This window comes from Nematolebias whitei, chromosome 9 (genome assembly GCF_014905685.2).
Source record: "Nematolebias whitei isolate Nwh7 chromosome 9, NemWhi1, whole genome shotgun sequence".
Classification (NCBI taxonomy): Eukaryota; Metazoa; Chordata; class Actinopteri; order Cyprinodontiformes; family Rivulidae; genus Nematolebias; species Nematolebias whitei.
Genome location: NC_056506.1, coordinates 26,352,480 through 26,370,776, shown reverse-complemented (window position 1 = coordinate 26,370,776; position 18,297 = coordinate 26,352,480). Strand labels below are relative to the sequence as shown.

The following is an 18,297-nucleotide window of genomic DNA, read 5'->3' as shown; positions in this document are numbered from 1 at the left end:
GTGACAACAAAAAACAATGTTTTATAACGTGCATTTTAAAAGTTCTTAACTATATTACCCTTTTTATTTTACAAAGAATTGGGAAACCATTTTAAATGCCTCTACTAAATAAAAAATGACAAAAATATAATATAAACAAATTCTTATAAACGTACCTGTACACTATGGGTTAGCAACCATTTGCCATTTATACATGTACTTGTTCTCCACCAGCCGTTTCCTGCTGGTTTAAATCCATTATCACAGGTGTAACTGATGGTGGATCCATGTGGATAAGATTTCAGCACAGGGAGAAAAAAGCCTCCATCCAGACTGGGAGCACCACAAGGCTGTGCTGTGTTTCATGATGAAATATATAAAAAGAAGAGAAAATACAACAACTCATAAACTACAATAGACCAATGTCAGACATTTCTATGAACACAAATTGAAAACACTTACCATGCAGCACTGAAGGAATCCAGACCAGCAGAGCAAATCCAAAATACATGACACACATTTTGTCAGGAGTACTATACAACACCCCAAAGAACACAGAGTGAGGAACCTCGTTCAGATTCAGTTAATAAATGATAATAATAATAATAATAATGTCATCACAATGTCAGCACTGTATGTTTCCATACAATGGCGAAATTAGTCTCTGCATTTAACCCATCCACCACCAGGTGGTGCAGTGGGCAGCTATTGAAAGCGCCCGGGGATGGACATTGCCCTTAAAAATAGTGACGAAATAGTAAATATTGTGTTGAACTGTCAGTTTACTGTTGCTCGGAAATCATAGTTGAAACCTCTATGGCAATGTTTAATGTCCAGATGTGAAAGTGATTTCCAGGACTTCTAGGATCAGAGGTCAGTCTTACAGGATGTCAAACCACTGTCATACTGGACTGATGTTTGGAAAAGATTAAATTAAAAGACCCTGGTTTAATTTTATGTTTTTAGTAATGGTCTGCTTTGGAAGATGTTACTTAGGTTTGACTGCTAGAATTATTTCCAAGGACCAAGATTATTTTGCAGGTCCTGACCTCAGATCCTCTTCCTCCCTGTTTCTGTGGTGCTTCTTTGAAGGCAACCCTGAACCTTTGGGTGAGGATTAGTGACATTTTTTTAATTTATTTATTCATCCAATCTTTATTTATACAAGTAGTCTCACTGAGTCACAAGGGCTCCTGGTGGGGATAAAAAGGTAACAAAAAAAAATACTTCGGACAGGTTTCGCCATTTTCTAGTTTTCTTTCAATAAGTCTGTAAGCCGTCCCCCATCCAGAGGACTTCAAATGGGGGAAGAAGCATTTCTTCACTGAAAGAAACCAGTCCAGATGACATGATTTAACTGTTTTTGTTGTTATCTACCTGGATTATTGAGCTTACAGTACAAACATTTTTTCTGAACCAGTTTGGCCTTGGTGTCCTCAGGATGTTTCTGTGAGTAGCTGGCTACCTGGCCCAAACTATTTGATTGTTGTCAATGATGATTGACAGTTTTGGATGGGTGTGCTCTGTTTGCATGTGTTAAAAGCTTATTTCTGAGATTCCAACAGGAGGTTGGCTTGAAACACAGCAGTGAAGGCTACCTATGGGACAGATCTGGTTGGCAGGCTGTAGACTGACGAAGTCCTCTGGATGGGGGATGAACCGTTTCTTCACTGTAAGAAACTGGTCCAGATGACAAGATTTAACCATTGTTGTTGCCTCTACTAGGACTGTAAATGTCCGGTCTAATCAACATTTTAATATTTGGTTGGAGATGCAAAGTTTGTTCTGTTGGATCTTTTTCCTCTGAATCAGTTAAGAACAAGAAAACCTTACAATCGCTGCCTGTCTCATCTGTCACAGCTGCAGCCACTTCCCTCATTAGCCACACTCTACATTAATCCAGTTATTGATAGTATTGATACCAATATAATGAAGTTTAAAGCTAGCAACTCTGCATGTCATCAACGCTGATGTCAGATCGAGTACCCGGGAAGAGGAAAGCTCATATGTAAAAACTTAATTTGATCAGTTCTGATTGCACAACTTCAGAATTTCAACACTCATGCTAACACGTGTAGCATCCTTTTCTACCTCTGTAAACAGAGCAGCGTGTGACGTCCCGTCTTCTAACCATGTGGTTCACTTCAAGACTGTTCACATTGGAGCCTGACGGCAGCTGCATTTCACTTATGATGTGAACGACCACGCCAACAATAGACAAACAATAAAACGAGTCTGTTGTTTTGTTTTTATTCTGTGCAGTAACATTAAAAATGAAGACATCACCACATTTAGTAAAGGGACATTTTTACTCTGTTGAAGGACACAAGAATACAGGACACTGTTAGACACATAAAGTTTGTCTGACTATTTACTGCACTCATTTTGATATCATTTTATACAAACCGTCAAATATCAGCTCGCACATTCACAGTGAGAGCACAGAGTCACAATTAAACAGTTTCCATCAGAAACAATCTGTTTGCAGGTGTTGTCAGACTGAAATCTTCCAGATGTATTTTTTCTGTGTTTCACTGTAACTCGTATAATAATGTTTCTGGGCCACAATATCCCTGATGAGAAAAGACAAGGAAGAAAATATTATAAATGTCTCATTTGCAATGAAACACGAACTGAAACTAATGTCATTCTCTAAAAGAAAATCTGATACTCACATTGTATATGTCCCGGTTGTGACAACCTACAAATATAAAAACAAAAATCACAACTGTAAAGTGATAACTCTCAAACTCTTCACCACAAGCAGTGGCTTCAGTTTAACATTAATGTACAAGAGGCACAACAAGGTGAATGGAAAAGGCTGCAGGGAATCATTTCTTTACAAACCAACAGACTTTCTGTTCTATGTCCCACTATATTAAAATAAATCGTCTAAATGAAAATGAAGTATTTCCATGTGTTAGTTGGCAATAAAAAATACTAAAGTAGTGAGGATTTAGACCAGTTTAAATGTAAAGACTTTCCTGATAAACTTACAGTTATGTGAGGTTTTAATTCTTCTGTTGGAGCACAGGAAAGGTCTACTGTAGTTGTTCCATTTGCATGGAATGTACTGAATCACTCCCTCTTTCAGATGTACAGCTGAAGTCTGTTTCAAGTCTAACTGAGTAGTGGGATGGATCACACAGTCTGCAGCTGCACAAAGTGTTCAGATAAACAAGAGAAATTAGATCATTAACATTTTTGGTGGACATTTTAAATGACAACTATTACACACTTGTTCACTTTTGCAAAATGCATTTTGTAACCATAAAAAAAACAACATTGCAAGACACAGAACAATTAGTGAAATCATGTAAAACGATTTCACCTAAAAGCAGAGAAACTAGAGAAACTGGACTTATCCATGACCTCGACTCTACAGTTCCTTTGAGATGATTTTTTAGGACAGACTGAAGGAGAAACAACGACTTAACTTGTGTATTCAACTAATGACGAGTGCTCAAATGAAGAGAGCACAAAAATATAAATTGTAGTCATAATGTAGTGGATGGCTAGAACTATTCATTAAAATATTTAATTTAAATGGTTTAATTATCTCTTTTTGAATCTCTGCTGCTCCAGTTACACAGCGAAGGAGCAGATTACTGAGCCAGGACGCAAATATCAAAGGTAGATTTAAAACATGTTTTACAGACTAAATGAAAAGTATTTTGAAGCTCAGCTTTAACGGACTGTGAATTTTAGGGACTCCTACAATGTAGAGGACGACAAAAACAATTTCTTGAACGAGTGGGTTCATCTAAGCTATTATCAGGAGGATAAACAAGGATCACATAATTGTATATAATATTCAATAAACATACTACATCTGCAGTTAGGATGCACCACATTTCTCTTTTGGACTATGATGCTTTTCTGTATGTGTCCACTTACTGCATCTTGGACCTTCAGTCCATTGTCCAGCTCTGCAATTGCTGTATGAGTTAGTTATACTATATCCATCTTCACACTCATATTGGACTCTAGAGTTTTCAGGATACACCTCCTGGGGTGTCTGATTAATGATGACTGCATGAGGGATTTTAGGAGGCTCGGTGCATGCATTAGTCATTTCTGCAAAACAAAACAAAACACAAATCTCTTTAAGGTGAAGAGAGAAAAGAATGATAGGTTTAACTAAAAATCCCAGCCTGAACATCTGACGTACTTACTCTCACAGCCAAGTACGGGAGACCACAAGCTGTTTGTGCAGACCGTGGTTGAGCCGCGACGTTTCAGTTTATATCCATCGTTGCACGTTACCGTAACGCTTTGGTTTTCTTCGTACCAACCGTTTGGACTTTCAGTGTATTTGCCATTTGGGATAGTTGGGGGAAGGCAGGCGTGCTCATCTAACAAAATAAATAAATAAATAAATAAATGAAAGAAAAAAAAAGATGGTACAGACAGAATTTGTGAAAATACAAAATTGGTTTCAACTTAACAAATTATCATTAAATTTGGATAAAACAAATGACATGATATTCAGTAACAGTAAGAGAACTGCCGATGCTCCATTTAGAGTTGATGGTGTTGAGATTTGTAGAGTCAGTGAGGTGAAGTTTCTGGGTGTCATCATTGATGAAAAGCTGACATGGAAACCTCACATAAATTATTTAAGAACAAAAATAGCTAAATCTATTGCAGTACTGTACAAAGTAAGGGAGTTACTCAATGATAAAACACTGTTTATGTTGTATAATGCAATAACTGTCCCACACTTAATTTACTGTATTGAAGTCTGGGGTAAAGCATGTAAAACAATTACAAACCCTATTTTTATTTTACAAAGAAGAGCTGTAAGAATTATAGATTATAGACATCCATCAAATACATTGTTTCATCAACTGAAGATATAAAAATTATATGACTTTGTTGATTATAATATTTTACTGTTTATGTATAAGACTCACAAAAACATACTGCCTGCTAATATCCAAGTAAATGTTGTTAAAAGGGAGAGTGGTTATTATCTGAAGGGGATAAAGATGTTTGTGAAGTGTTGGTTTCATACCAGTTTGAAGGAGTGGTCTACTATAATTCAAGGAATAGGACTGTGGAATGGTCTGAAGGATTATGTTAAAACTACCAGATCTATGTACATATTCAAGAAAATGTTAAAAGTTAGTTTTCTGAAGGAATATGGAAAAGTATAATGTGTATCTATACAAATTGTTTGAGTTGATGTTGTTTTTATTTAGCTTTGTTTGGTTGTAAATTACTTTAGTTTGAATATATTCTGAGCAAAAAGGGGCAGATATTATAAGATTTATCCTTCTGCTGCCTTTCATTTTATTTTTGATTGTATATATATTTTTTGTTTTCTATTGTATATAGTTATTTTGTTTTTAATGAAATGAATACATTTCTAAAATAAATAAAAAATAAAAAAAGACATTCCTGTGACAACAATATTCTGACATGCCTGTCTGGCTGTCTGCACACAAAACTTATAGCAATATCAAAACCTGGTGATCTGCTTTTACTTTGAAAACATAATAACCTTCATGGTTACATCAAAGTCCATGCTCAATAATCCAGGTAGAAAATTCAACAAGTTCAGTCAGGTCATCTGGACAGTTTCATCTGGATTACTGAGCATGAACTTTGATGTTTTGGACCACTTTGGCTATTGTTCCCTCAGAGGAGTCGATGGGGGAGAGGGCGAGCTCCAGAAACCATCTTATCACCAGCAAGCTGGGTGTGCTGCTTGTGGGCCTCAGTTTGTTGTGGCTCCTTGGACTGACGAAGTCCTTTGGATGAAGGACGAAACGTCTCAACAAAAAAAAGAAACAATCCAGATGACCTGACTGAACTTAGTTGGCTTCATGGTTAAATTTTAGACCCTCCCCCACCCCCCAAAAAAGTGAATTTTCCTCCTGCAGAGTTGCGTGGAGTACTCAGTCAATTTCTCATGTGCATTAAATAAGAGAACAGCTACAATTTAAAGTTATGAAAATAGTTTATTCAGTCCAAGCTAACAGCTCAGAACATAAAAGCAATTTTATATGATTTAAAATCACCTTTAAAAACTTTATCAATACATCTTATTGAAAGCAATATTAAACTTTTTAATCCTCATCATTTATCCTTCTAAAACATTGACACTAATTACTCAAACAACAATCACGTTGGCACCGAAGGTCAAAAAGTGTCAGCACAACAACAACCACCTGTTTTTCATGTCACTAAAAATGACAGAACCAAAGTACTCATGCATGTTCCTGAACATGGAGACATTTGAAATGCATTGGGAGGAAGACAGGACGGACATAAAGAGAAATGTACCATGTTCATATGAACAACCAGTGATGTTAGGACCAGTGTTGTGCTTGAACACATTCAAAAGAGCATGATGAGTGCATTTGTCTTTTGTCAACTTGAATCAATTTCAGACATTTAACTTAGTCTTTCTGTTGAACTGAACTGTTGCTGTAACCAGCAAATTTTCTACAAAAACCTAATTTTGTGCAAAATAAATAAATAAATATTTTAAATTAATTAAATTAAAAAGTTGTAATCTGTCCCCCTGGAGGACAGGCGGGTTATTTCCTGTGTGTGCTGCTCTGTCAGGCTGCTACACACATCTTCATGTGTTAGTATTATTATATATATGAATCTTTATTTAACCAGGTAAATCCCATTGAGATCACAGATCTCTCTTTCAACGGAGGCCGGAGCCTTAACGATAGTACTCCTATATCAAGTTGACCCTTTGTTGCTAACATACACGCATCTACTCTTTACATGGCTTTTAATTTTAGTATAAAAACCAAATGCACACGTGTGCACACCTGAATCTGTGTGACCGTTGACGGAGCATGCTCCAGCCCCCTTGTGCAGGACACAGAGAGAAAGGGCAGCAGCACAGAGGGAACGTTCAGCCATCATGCCTCACAACACTGCTCTTTCTGACTGGACGTGTTTGTAAGTAAAGTCGACAGCATGAACGCTGTTTTTGATTTATGTAAACGGGAGGTTTTCTGCTGACATCGGGTGCAATATAATTGAGATTTTATTTAAGTAATGGATTAAACTAAAGTTTTGAAAGCGACCAAGATTAAAAACACTGCGGCTTTTGCAGATCTGTTTTGTCATAGCTCTAATTTATGCTACAACTAGTAAGAATAATGTTTGGATGCCATTCGAGTCTGCAGATATAAAAACAGGTGTTGTGGTTGTTAAACTCACAGACTTTATTATTACAGAATTCTGTTCAGCCCCAGTCTTCTACATTTCTTCTTCTCATGCTGTCTATTCTCTCCTATGCTGTCACAGCAGCGCCAGCTAGTGGCAAGAAGTAATAACAGCGCACTACAGAACACATCCCCTGTTACCTGAACAATAATAACAATAATAATGTGTTACGTGTTGTTATCATTGTACAGTATGTTTCCATACGATGATGAAACTGGCTCTCTGCATTTACCCAACAACCCCCAGGTGGTGCAGTGGGCAGCTATTGAAAGCTGGGGATAGGGCGTCCTGCTCAGAGACACCACGAGATGTGCAATGACTGGGGATTGAACCTGGGGCTTTCAAACAAGCACATGCACTTTAGGCAAAAAGTAGCATTTGAAGAAAGAATAGAGCTAAAAAAAAAAAAAAAAAAAAGGTTTGTAGGCTCGTTCATCCAGGTAGATAACAACAAAAAAGGTTAAATCATTTCATCTGGACCTTTCATCAAAGGTTAGGCTCCTTTCTTCTTTATGCATTATGCACTTTTGGCTTGCTATAGACTATTTTTTCTATTTTTTTTATTCTATTTTTTATTTTTTTTATTTTATCTATAGGCAGGATGTCCAGTCTTGTCCTCATTGGTCTTTCTTTAAAAATCTGGAAAGGGTATTTACCAGTTGCTGCATTTCATATCAGTTGTTGGTGCAGGGGTTTTCCTCACGTGCAAAAACTGAAGTTAAGAATGGCACAATAGTTGTTGCTTTAGGAGTAAAAGATATTTCAAACCATTTACTAAAATGATCACCAAGGGTGATAGCAAACCTGCATTTGTAAGCTTCGTGTTCCAACGGACCCAAAATGTCAATATCAATTTGTTGAAAGGGACCCTCTGGAAACTTGACAGGTTTTTATGGTGCAGGTAAAATCCTAGCAGCTTTGTCACATGCCCAACAGATGACAGGGCTGTGCAAACCACATCTTCTGCATGTGATCACCAGTAATGTTCTCTAAGATGTTTGGTACAAATCACTCTGGTGTCCTTCATAAACCAGGTGCAGAACTTTTTCTTGTAGAGACTTAGTTGGGACTTACAAGATGTTCTCTTCTGGCACGTCTCTACATTTTTATATGGTCTGAAAGAGTCATGCCAGGGAGGGTATGGATGAGGCTATTTATTTATTTATTGTACTCTATTAATCCCCATGGGGGAATTAATTAGAGCGTCAGATGTGGAAGATGGCAGAACAAAAAGCCTTTTTGACAAGAACTAAAAGTGTAGCTGCAATATGATTTTTGAGTTTTTACACACTGAAGGGGGTTTTCTAAATCAGTCTAGTCATATTCCAGTAGATATAGCGGAGTCGTCATCTAGTGTGAAGTAAGTCTACAATATTGTTGAACAATTTCACATTTAGTAGTTCAAAATAAAACAATAAAAAATTATTTAAAATTTAGCAGAAATTCAGAAATTTTTCTTACATTAGTGGTCGCATGTTTGGAAAGATACCTGCCCATTGACTTTGAATAAGAACCAGTAGATTTGTCCAAACGTTAGATCAATGCAGTAAATGCTTTAAACTAAAACATGTTCAACACATTATTTAAAGAATAATTTTTTTTCTGTGTTAATATGAAACAGAATAAAAATTTTATTTAAAAATTTTCCTTAAAACTGCATATCCTGTATACAGTATTTAGAATACAATACTATTTCAAATAATTTATTGACTCGAGTGTTCAACAGTGAGCGATGGATGAAAGCTTTTAGCCAACTTGATATTCCAAAACAAATGCTGTTTAGTAACGGCTGCATATCTCTTACCTATACACTGAGGTGTATGTGACCATTTTCCATTCTGACATGTGCTTGTTGCCCACCAGCCCTCCACCACTGGTTTATGACCAGTATCACAGGCATAAGTCAAGGTTGTTCCATTAGTATACTCTTGTTGTTCAGGGACAAAATAACCAGCACCGAGGACTGGGGAGGGACAAGGCTGCCCAAGGTTTTGCGCTGAAAGGACAAAAAGGTAAATACAGGATAAAAGAGAGAAACAAGAGAAAATATATATTTGGTGGCAGAATTAAATGTTTCTACCTTGTATCAAGCAGGGAAGCCAAGCCAAAAACACACACCCGAGATACCTCACACACATTTTGTCAGGAATAAAATAGTTGCACAAAGGATCAGAGTAGAAAACCCAGCTCAGGACAGGATCAGTTAATAATTAATGGGAGCAAATTTCTCAAGTTAAGAGACGATGTAGCAATCACTGTGACAGCACATTGTTGTTCTGGCAAAAACTGAGCAAACAAACATCTTACAAATAAAAAGCAACAGTTTAGAAGACAAAACCAAAAGGCATCTATTACAAATCTGTTATTTTAGATTTATTTTTATTTCTACATTATGACTATATATATATATATATATATATATATATATATATACATATATAAAACAAGCCATAAAAACTACATCTTAGCAAAGACATGAGAAACTCCACAGTGTGGCATTTTTTTTAAACAAAACGCCATTACACTGTTTTTTCCAAGTTATAACTTTAGATTTTTACATGTTTAATGGCTATTTGCTGTTTGCAAAGACATGAACATCCCTGCCAGTAAAAATGTTTTTGGGTCAGCTCTCAGAGCAATTATTTGTTTGTTAAGAGTCCAGATTTCAAAATAAATTCCCGGATTGTGATTGAAGGTACGGGAATTAAGGTTCCAAGGTCAGTGTTGTTACCAAACACAACGAGGCTAAACGTCACTCAGCTGAACAGAAAAAAAAAATATCGGCTTGGTTTAAAATAATAAAAATTAAAAATGAACAAAACAAGAAACATTGACACAAGTATGTAATTCAGTTCAATTCATCCAACATTTTTCAGTCAGGTCATCTGGACACAGTTTCTTTTTTTTGTGCTGAAACGTTTCTCCTTCGATCCGGAAGGCTTCATCAGTCAAGGAAACACACAACAAAACTGATTGTTCCCCCAACAGCTTACTCCAAAGTGGAACAAACCAGTTATATATATTTAAATAGCATCAATTGGTTTGTTTCACTTTGGAGTAAGCTGTTGGGGGAACAATCAATTTTGTTGTGTGTTTCCTTGACTGATGAAGCCTTCTGGATCGAAGGCGAAACGTTTCAACAGGTCAAGAATCCCATGTTAAGATAGAAATAGCATCAAGTGAAAACTATTCAATTTTAACAATTCTTTTAAGGAAATGAGGTCAATTTGTCCTCCAGTAGTCTAAGCCTATGGCAGTATAACTATAATGATTACGGGGAACCCAGAGTTGTATGAGACCCAGAACAAAACAATACTCCAGAGGGTCAAAGTTTAACAGTGTTAATTTGTACAGTGAAATCAGAAAGATGCAGTAGATCTTCTGGAACCCCAGAGGAGCAAAGACAAGGTCAGGTGTGCATGTTTTGGATTAGATGATTGGAGGTGGTAGTATATTTCCCCGGGGCACCGGGGCAGATCGAAGGAGGGTTCCAGGATGTGGTGTTCTGGTGAGACAGGCAAGTGGCTGGAGGGCAAGGAACAAGGGACTGGAACAGGAACCAGGCAGACCAGGACTGGAAGGCTATCGTGAAGCAGGATGACTGAAAATGCGACAAATGTAGAAAGTAAATATTTGACTAGTCAGAATACCAGCTGCCAGAAGCATAAATACCATGATGCAGTATAATGCTCCAGCGAAGAGTAGAACTCCAATGCAGCCTTGTGTAAGGTGGATCTTCACTAGTGAGATGGCCATCAGCTGGCAGTAATTGGCAGCCAAAAGCAGTAGTCTTACGTTAAACCTTGAAATCCACTCAGTAAACAACTGGGAGCCAATGCAGTTGCTTTAGAAGTGGAGTTGTTGCGCTTTGAGAGCTGACTGCGGGTCATCAGTCACTGCAGCTAGCTACGGCTAGCTGTGGGCCTCAGGCTTCCTCTCTGACCCTGGACCCTCAGCCAGCCCCCACCGCTTCCTCTGGTTCTGTCTCTCTCAGAAGTGGCTACTCATACTATCAATAAATCAATGAGACGTCAATTAAGTTTTATCAATTATATTAAAAAAGGCAGGAAAGGTTACAGTTTTACAATGTTGAACTCTACGGACCGTGACGCGTTCACAGACCCGGAAGAGCCCAGCATTGAAAACTCTACCCTTTCCTGCCCTTTTTAACATAATTGATAAAACCTAATTGACGTCTCATTGATTTATTGATAGTATGAGTTGCCACTTCTGAGAGAGACAGAACCAGAGGAAGCGGTGGGGGCTGGCTGAGGGTCCAGGGTCAGAGATGAAGCCTGAGGCCCACAGCTAGCCGTAGCTAGCTACAGTGACTGATGACCCGAAGTCAGCTCTCAAAACGCAACAGCTGGTGCCGAAACCCCTTCTCTCATCTGTAGAAGTGGCAGCTCGTTTTTTTATTGTTTAATGGACCTACAGTGGCAGGTGACCGAGTCGGAGCAGACTGTTTTCTAGCCAGCTTTTAACATGAGGTAAGCAGAGACCTGTTAAATCAAAGTTCTGTTTGTCCCTTAAGGACTGACATGCCGCTCTGTTTTCGGTCCGATGTGTGCAGTTTTTGTGAACTTAAAGGCAGTGGAACGTTACAGTTTTAATACGTGATTTTGTGAGTGTATTTATTGGACGTAACAATTTATGTACGTAACTTTTTTTGTCTGGGCGCGCAGGGAGTGGGCCGGAAGCGTTAGCAATAACGCTAACCGGAAGTGGTCCACAAGCATTTTAAACACGCGATGCGTAATTTTTTCTCTAAAATTAAACTTTGTCCAGTTGCTTAAATGCCCATATATAGATTGTTTTTTTTTTTATTGAAGAGATATAAAGAGGATACGACGTGGCTGACGGTTTAAGAGCCCCGTGCAAAAATCGTGGCGTCATTTCTGCTGACGGTAGAATCTTTACAGAAAGCGTGCTCAGTCCGAAGGCCGTTCTGGGTGTAATTGCCCATCATTGTTTATTAGAAACGCGTTAAAACTTGGACGTCTGGACAGCGTCAAGAGGTGTGGTCATGTGACAGTTCGAAGAAACCCTACGTGGTTTTGGGTGCCTGTGGGGAGAAATTGCTACCTCCTCGAAAGAAAGTGATGGCCTCGAGGTTCTTTTTATGATAGCATCCTTAGGTCTGTGAAAAAGGGAAACAGACTGACCAGCAGCGCATCCCCGAGCGACATAGCATTTGTAAATATATATTTTTTACACATTTTTATTCTTTTCTACTTTCGGTCGGGGATGTTCTATTGGGACGGCAGAATCTTTAAAAGTACACCTAAAAGTGAAATGGATACCTAGGAAGAACCTAGAAAAAGGATACCTGCAGAAGACCATACGGAGCTGTTATGGTTAAAAACAGGGACAGATAGCTTTTTAGAATAGGCAGTGAGGGAAACATGTTTTTATAAGTTGAGGGACAGACAAGAACCTTAGTTAGGCAGGAATACATGTAGGGAAATATAACATTGTTAATGCCATGTATATTTGTTGCATGAATGATGTTGGAGTGTGAGTATCTGCTATATGAATGATTGTATGTGTTTGTTAATGTGGAACTAATAGAAGTTACTTTACAGATATATAAGAGTGAAAACTAATTTCCACAGCTGCCCAGTACAAGGTCACTTAAATAACAACAAATGTACACAGACTTATAAAACATAAGGCGGAGGGAATCATCAAGCATCAGGCATAAAATTGGTAAGTGACCTTTTTATATTAACATGATTTTATTTTAAATAACTTTTAAAGACCAACAGGTACATTTCAAAATGGGAGCCCAGACAGAAAACAGAAAATCTCCGCACTCAAGTTGACGTGAGTAGATGAACACACAAAGACCTTCTCTCTGAAGATAATGTAACAGGATGTTTTTCATTTACCACAGTCTCATGTGTGTGGATTATCGTGTGATGCCTGGAGTAGAGACAGACTGGAGCCTGGTAGCCAAGATAAACAGACGGCTACCAGTGTCGTCTGACCTTGTTTTTTTTTATTTTTCTAGCAAAATTTAGTACTATTACAGGTTAAAGTAAATTAAATCAATGAGGAAACTCGAACACGTGTGTGAAATTAATCCAAACCAGGGTAAAAGTATTTTGGGGAATATTGTGATCATGTGCGCATAATTAATCTTCTTTATTAATATTAATCTGATTATTGATAGACTAGTTTTTGGATTTTTACATGTACTGAAATGATTATAGAACACTGTTTTGACATTACAAATATTTATAGGTTGTGTTTACAATGCTAATCAATTAATGATGTGATTATATCTAAAGCTAAGTCTTGGGGATTTTTGAACGATAAATTAGAACAACTGCTATTATGGAGAAAAGCACTATTTTGAAAGTAGAGTTACAAATTTCCCATCTGTTAATTAATTCCAAAACTGATTAGTTGAATGTGGGAGTGTGTTACAACCCAATGGGGAGGAAGTCAAACACGGGTGAATATAACAGGAAATTTAACAGATAATATGAAGCTAAGTTCTGGGTACATTTTTAACAATTAAAGTACAGATGTGTACTTTAGAATTGTGGTTAATTTGAATGTTGAACTCAGCATTAATTGGGTGACAGGTCTTCTCCAACTACTTTGAGAGATGAGATGATCGATGGACTGACTAATTATGAGGTGGGTTAGACATTAATGCTTACAGATTATTTACAGTATTGTGAAGCGTTATGATTTTTTTCCTTAAAATTAACATAGTTGAACAAGATATTTTTGCATAGTACTTAGCTAAATATTACCTTTTAATGATTACTTGATGATTTATTTATTTAATGACTATTTTATGTAAGAAGACATTCTTATTCATGTGTTTTTTTAATGTGCGTTTGTAATTGGTTTCACGAGCAGATCGTGATGAAATAACGCCACTAGAAGGTGCAATTGCGATGATAGATTTAATTATTAATATTGTTTTCTATGAAATAACAAATTTTTTACAGCTGGGCCATTGACGAGAGACCAGAGGATTTTGATAAATACATAAAATGTTTTTTTTTAATATAGATTTTCCAGGGGGTGAACTTATGACATTTTTCAATCTAAATTTATATTAAATTACAGGGTGGTGGAATGGGTGAATTGATTTGTTGGTTAATTGGGAATGTTTTTATATTAGATCACCAGGGGGAGTTGGGAGGTTCTGTTATTTACATACATATGAACGTTAAAACACGTTAAATGTTTAAATTAGATTTTATTCACACAAACACAAACATTTTTTCTGCTGTGACAGGCTGAACATACCAGCAGCGCTCTGTGCAAATAAATTGGGTACTGACTGAATGGGGAAGGGGCACAGAGTTTTTTTTTTTTTCTTTTTCAGATGGACACGATGGACCAGACCTGCCCTTGGAGTCAAAAAGGGAAGTTCAGGGTCTACAACTGATTAACATATTAGATAAGAATGCTTTCTTGCATTAGGACGCCTCCTGCAATTATTAAATCATATATTTAAAGAACTGACTTAGTCCAATGTTAGAAATTTTCATTATGTCATTGCACCACACCAGGGGGATGCTGAATTCCTAGGCAGATGTCCAGATTCTGGGTCAGGCGACCTGAGACTGGCAGGTCACACGTTAGCCGTCAGCTCTGACATCTTATTTTGACCTGAGGCTGCCAGGTCACAGGCTGTAGCCTGTAGGCATCTCCCGCCAACATATAAGGAGTAGTTCACATTCAATCAGAGGAAAGTGATTAATTGCTTGCTTATCTGGCGGTATTGAACTGGGAGTTTTTATGCGGGGGAACCCCTTCGGGAACCCCTGCCCAGGGGGAGTTGTTAAAATATTTTTAATCTAGACTGGTCCTATGGTTTTGATCTGCTCAGAGGCGGGATTATAATGAAATTATGACCCGGTTCTGACTGGGTTAAACTGGGCCAGCAACTCTAAAAAGAGTCTCCCTGGGATTTCAATATCAGTCAAGAAATAGTTTAATCGGCTTGCTACATCACGTAGAAAGGCTCATACACTGATAGGTTGAGCTCCCCTTCTGTGAAGGCGGAGTCTAGGACCCTATAAAGGAGTAATGACATGAGACATCGGGGCTCTTCCGGGTCTGTGAACGCGTCACAGTCCGGAGAGTCCAACATTGTAAAACTGTAACCTTTCCTGCCTTTTTTAATATAATTGATAAAACCTAATTGACGTCTCATTGATTTATTGATAGTACGAGTTGCCACTTCTGAGAGAGATAGAACCAGAGGAAGCGGTGGGGGCTGGCTGAGGGTCCAGGGTCAGAGAGGAAGCCTGAGGCCCACAGGTAGCCGTAGCTAGCTGCAGTGACTGACGACCCGCAGCCAGTTCTCAAAATGCAACAGAGTTATATGACAAAATGTTGAAGACCCAGTCAGGAGTCTAGCAGCAGCATTCTGTACAGACTGCAACCGGTCTAGGGTGGTTTTGGTTAAACAAGTGTACAGTGCATTACAAAACTCCAGGTGAGACGAAACAAAAGCATGAATTAACATTTTCAATTCTGGACGAGAAACAGTACGGCTAAGCTTGGCAATATTTAGCAGATGGTAGAAACAGGAACGAACCAGAGACTGTTTCAGACAGTTTTAATTTAATAAAATTCAGTTTATTTATATAGCACCAAATCACAACAAAGTTGTGTCAGTGCACTTTACAAGAACATTCACATACAAAGAAAAGCCAATTAGCAAGTTCTCTATCTAAGGAAGCCAGCAGACAAGTTGAATCTTCACTTCTTCACAGTCTCCCATCCTGAGCAAGCACAGTGGCAACAGTGGAAAGGAAAAACTCCCTTTTAAAAGAAAGAAACCTCCAGCAGAACCAGGCTCAGGACAAGCAGCCATCTGCTTTGACAGGCTGGTTTGAGAGGCCAGGAAGAAGAAACAAACGAGCACAGAATGGTAGGTTCAGATGTAGGTGCAGGTGTACCTGAAAGACAAAAACACATGTCAAGAATAGAAAAAAACAAAAAAAACAAATACAAAACAGGTTGAACAGAGTAAGTAAAGACAGTAGCAGAGTGAAAAAATGTGATCAGTTTGTTCTCCAGCAGTCTAAGCCTATAGTAGAAGAACTAAAGGGCAGCTCAGGAAACCCAAGCCGACCCCAACTATAGGATTTAGCAAAAATGAAAAGTTTTATTTGAGACACATGGAATGTAGGGTGAATCCTCCTTGGAGTCTGACTGCAGAAGGGTTGATGCGTCGGTTAATGGGGAAAGGGCCAATAAAGCGTGGGGCCAACTTTCTTGGGGTGTCGTCTAACTGGATGTCCTTGGTTGACAGCCAGACTCTTTGACCCACCTGATATGAAGGTGCAGAGGAGCGGTGGCGGTCGGCAAACTTCTTATTTTGAGCTGCTTTTCGTTGGAGGACAACTTTGGCTTGATGCCAAATTCTCCAGCATCGTCGAGAGTGGTGCTGAACTGAGGGGATCGCAATGTTGGTTTCTTGACTGGGGAATAAGCAGGGTGCATAGCCAAGGGGTGCTTTAAATGGTGACATACTTGTTGCCGATGACACGTGTGAGTTATGGTTGTATTCCACCCAGATCAGGTGTTGGCTCTAGGCTGAGGGGTTGTTTTCAACGATTCACTAGAGGGTGGTCTCCACCTCCTGATTTCATCACTCCTCCTGGCTGTTAGACTGTGGGTGGTAACCTGAAGTTAGACTGGTAAGCCCCCAGTGTATTACATAAGCTACTCCAAACCTGTGAGATGAACTGAGGAACACGGGCCGAGACCACATCTGAGGGTATGCCATGGATCCGAAACACATGCTGATTGTGGTGTCTCTAGGGCTTTGGGGAACTTGGGCAACTGAATGAAATGGACCGCTTTAGAAAACCTGTCGATCACAGTAAGAATTGTTGTGTTACCTTTTGACAGGAGTAGGCTGGTAACAAAGTCCACCGATATGTGGGACCAAGGACGGCTGGGTGTGGAGAGTGGTTGCAGAAACCCCAGACACCCCACCGGAGGCTGGTTGCCAGATTTATTTCTGGCACATGTAGTGCAGGTTGCGACAAACTGTCTGGGGTTTAATCGTTTTGTATCTCTGAGGTACATGAGGTTTTTGTGATCAGTTCATATTAAGAAGGGGGTCTCTGTGCCCTCTAGCCAATACCTCCAAATGCTTCTAGCCAAAGTAAAGGTTTAACAGGATGAAGACAATTTTATCTCTATTTGAACTTGTTAGAACAGCAGTAATTTCCCACTAACTGCAAATCTTTCTGTTTCAATATCTGGTTGAAAAGCAGACATGGCATTAAAGCCAAAATATATTTAATCAATGAAATAACCCATTCACAAAATATTTACACTTTTGTATTTGTTTACTGCAAACAAATTGTATGGTTTAAGCAGCAATTGATGTAACTCAAAACACTTAACTTTTATGCAAATGAAAAAAAAATACATCTACCTACTTTAGTAAAAATCTCTCAACTAGACTGAACATAAAAATTATTTTTGTTAGCGTCACTCGATATTTTTTCTTGTTGCTTGCACTATTTTTTTTTAAAAAAGAGCATTCACAAAATGACCAATATATTCATGCTCTGAGCCCAAAATAGGTAAGCCAATGTATCTTGGTTGTATCTTTTCCACTAAAAATTGAAAAAAAAATTGTTTTATCGTTAAAAAACTCCCCCATAAAACAAAAAAAAATGAAGAGCTACTTTTTACAGCAGGTAATGTCAATGTCAATTTAATTACTGGTATATAGCACATAAAAACAACAAACGTTGACCAAAATGCTTTACAATTGTGGGATTCCAGTAATCTGCAGTTCCTCCTATGTTAGGCAGGAACTCATGAGCTACAGCCGAGACCATTTTGGATGATGAGCTCCAGGACACCTTCAGGCTGCTGCCGTGTTCCTTCCAACGTTGGAGCATTACATACTAACTGGTATGGTGTCAACCCTTCTGTGTTTATTAGAAAGCAGAATTACTGTATACTTATGCAGCACACCTTTACTCTCATAGGTAAGGGCCACCTAGATTCTTATATGTAGCAATAAAGGCTAAATACTTTTTTACTTGCTGAACTTCAAGTCCAACATACCCTTTAACACACTCAGTTATGTCCTAATTTCCTTTCAATACACAT

General features: G+C 38.3%; 1 long non-coding RNA gene across 1 annotated transcript; it reads right to left on the bottom strand.

The window, feature by feature from the left end:
* Window positions 1–2,440: 2,440 nt before the first annotated feature.
* On the bottom strand, window positions 2,441–3,014 carry LOC119414510. The gene is made up of 3 exons (XR_005187008.1): window positions 2,977–3,014; window positions 2,655–2,680; window positions 2,441–2,552 (listed from the first exon to the last, which is right to left on the bottom strand). It is a non-coding gene; the product is annotated as an uncharacterized LOC119414510 (long non-coding RNA).
* Between the last annotated feature and the right edge of the window lie 15,283 nt (window positions 3,015–18,297).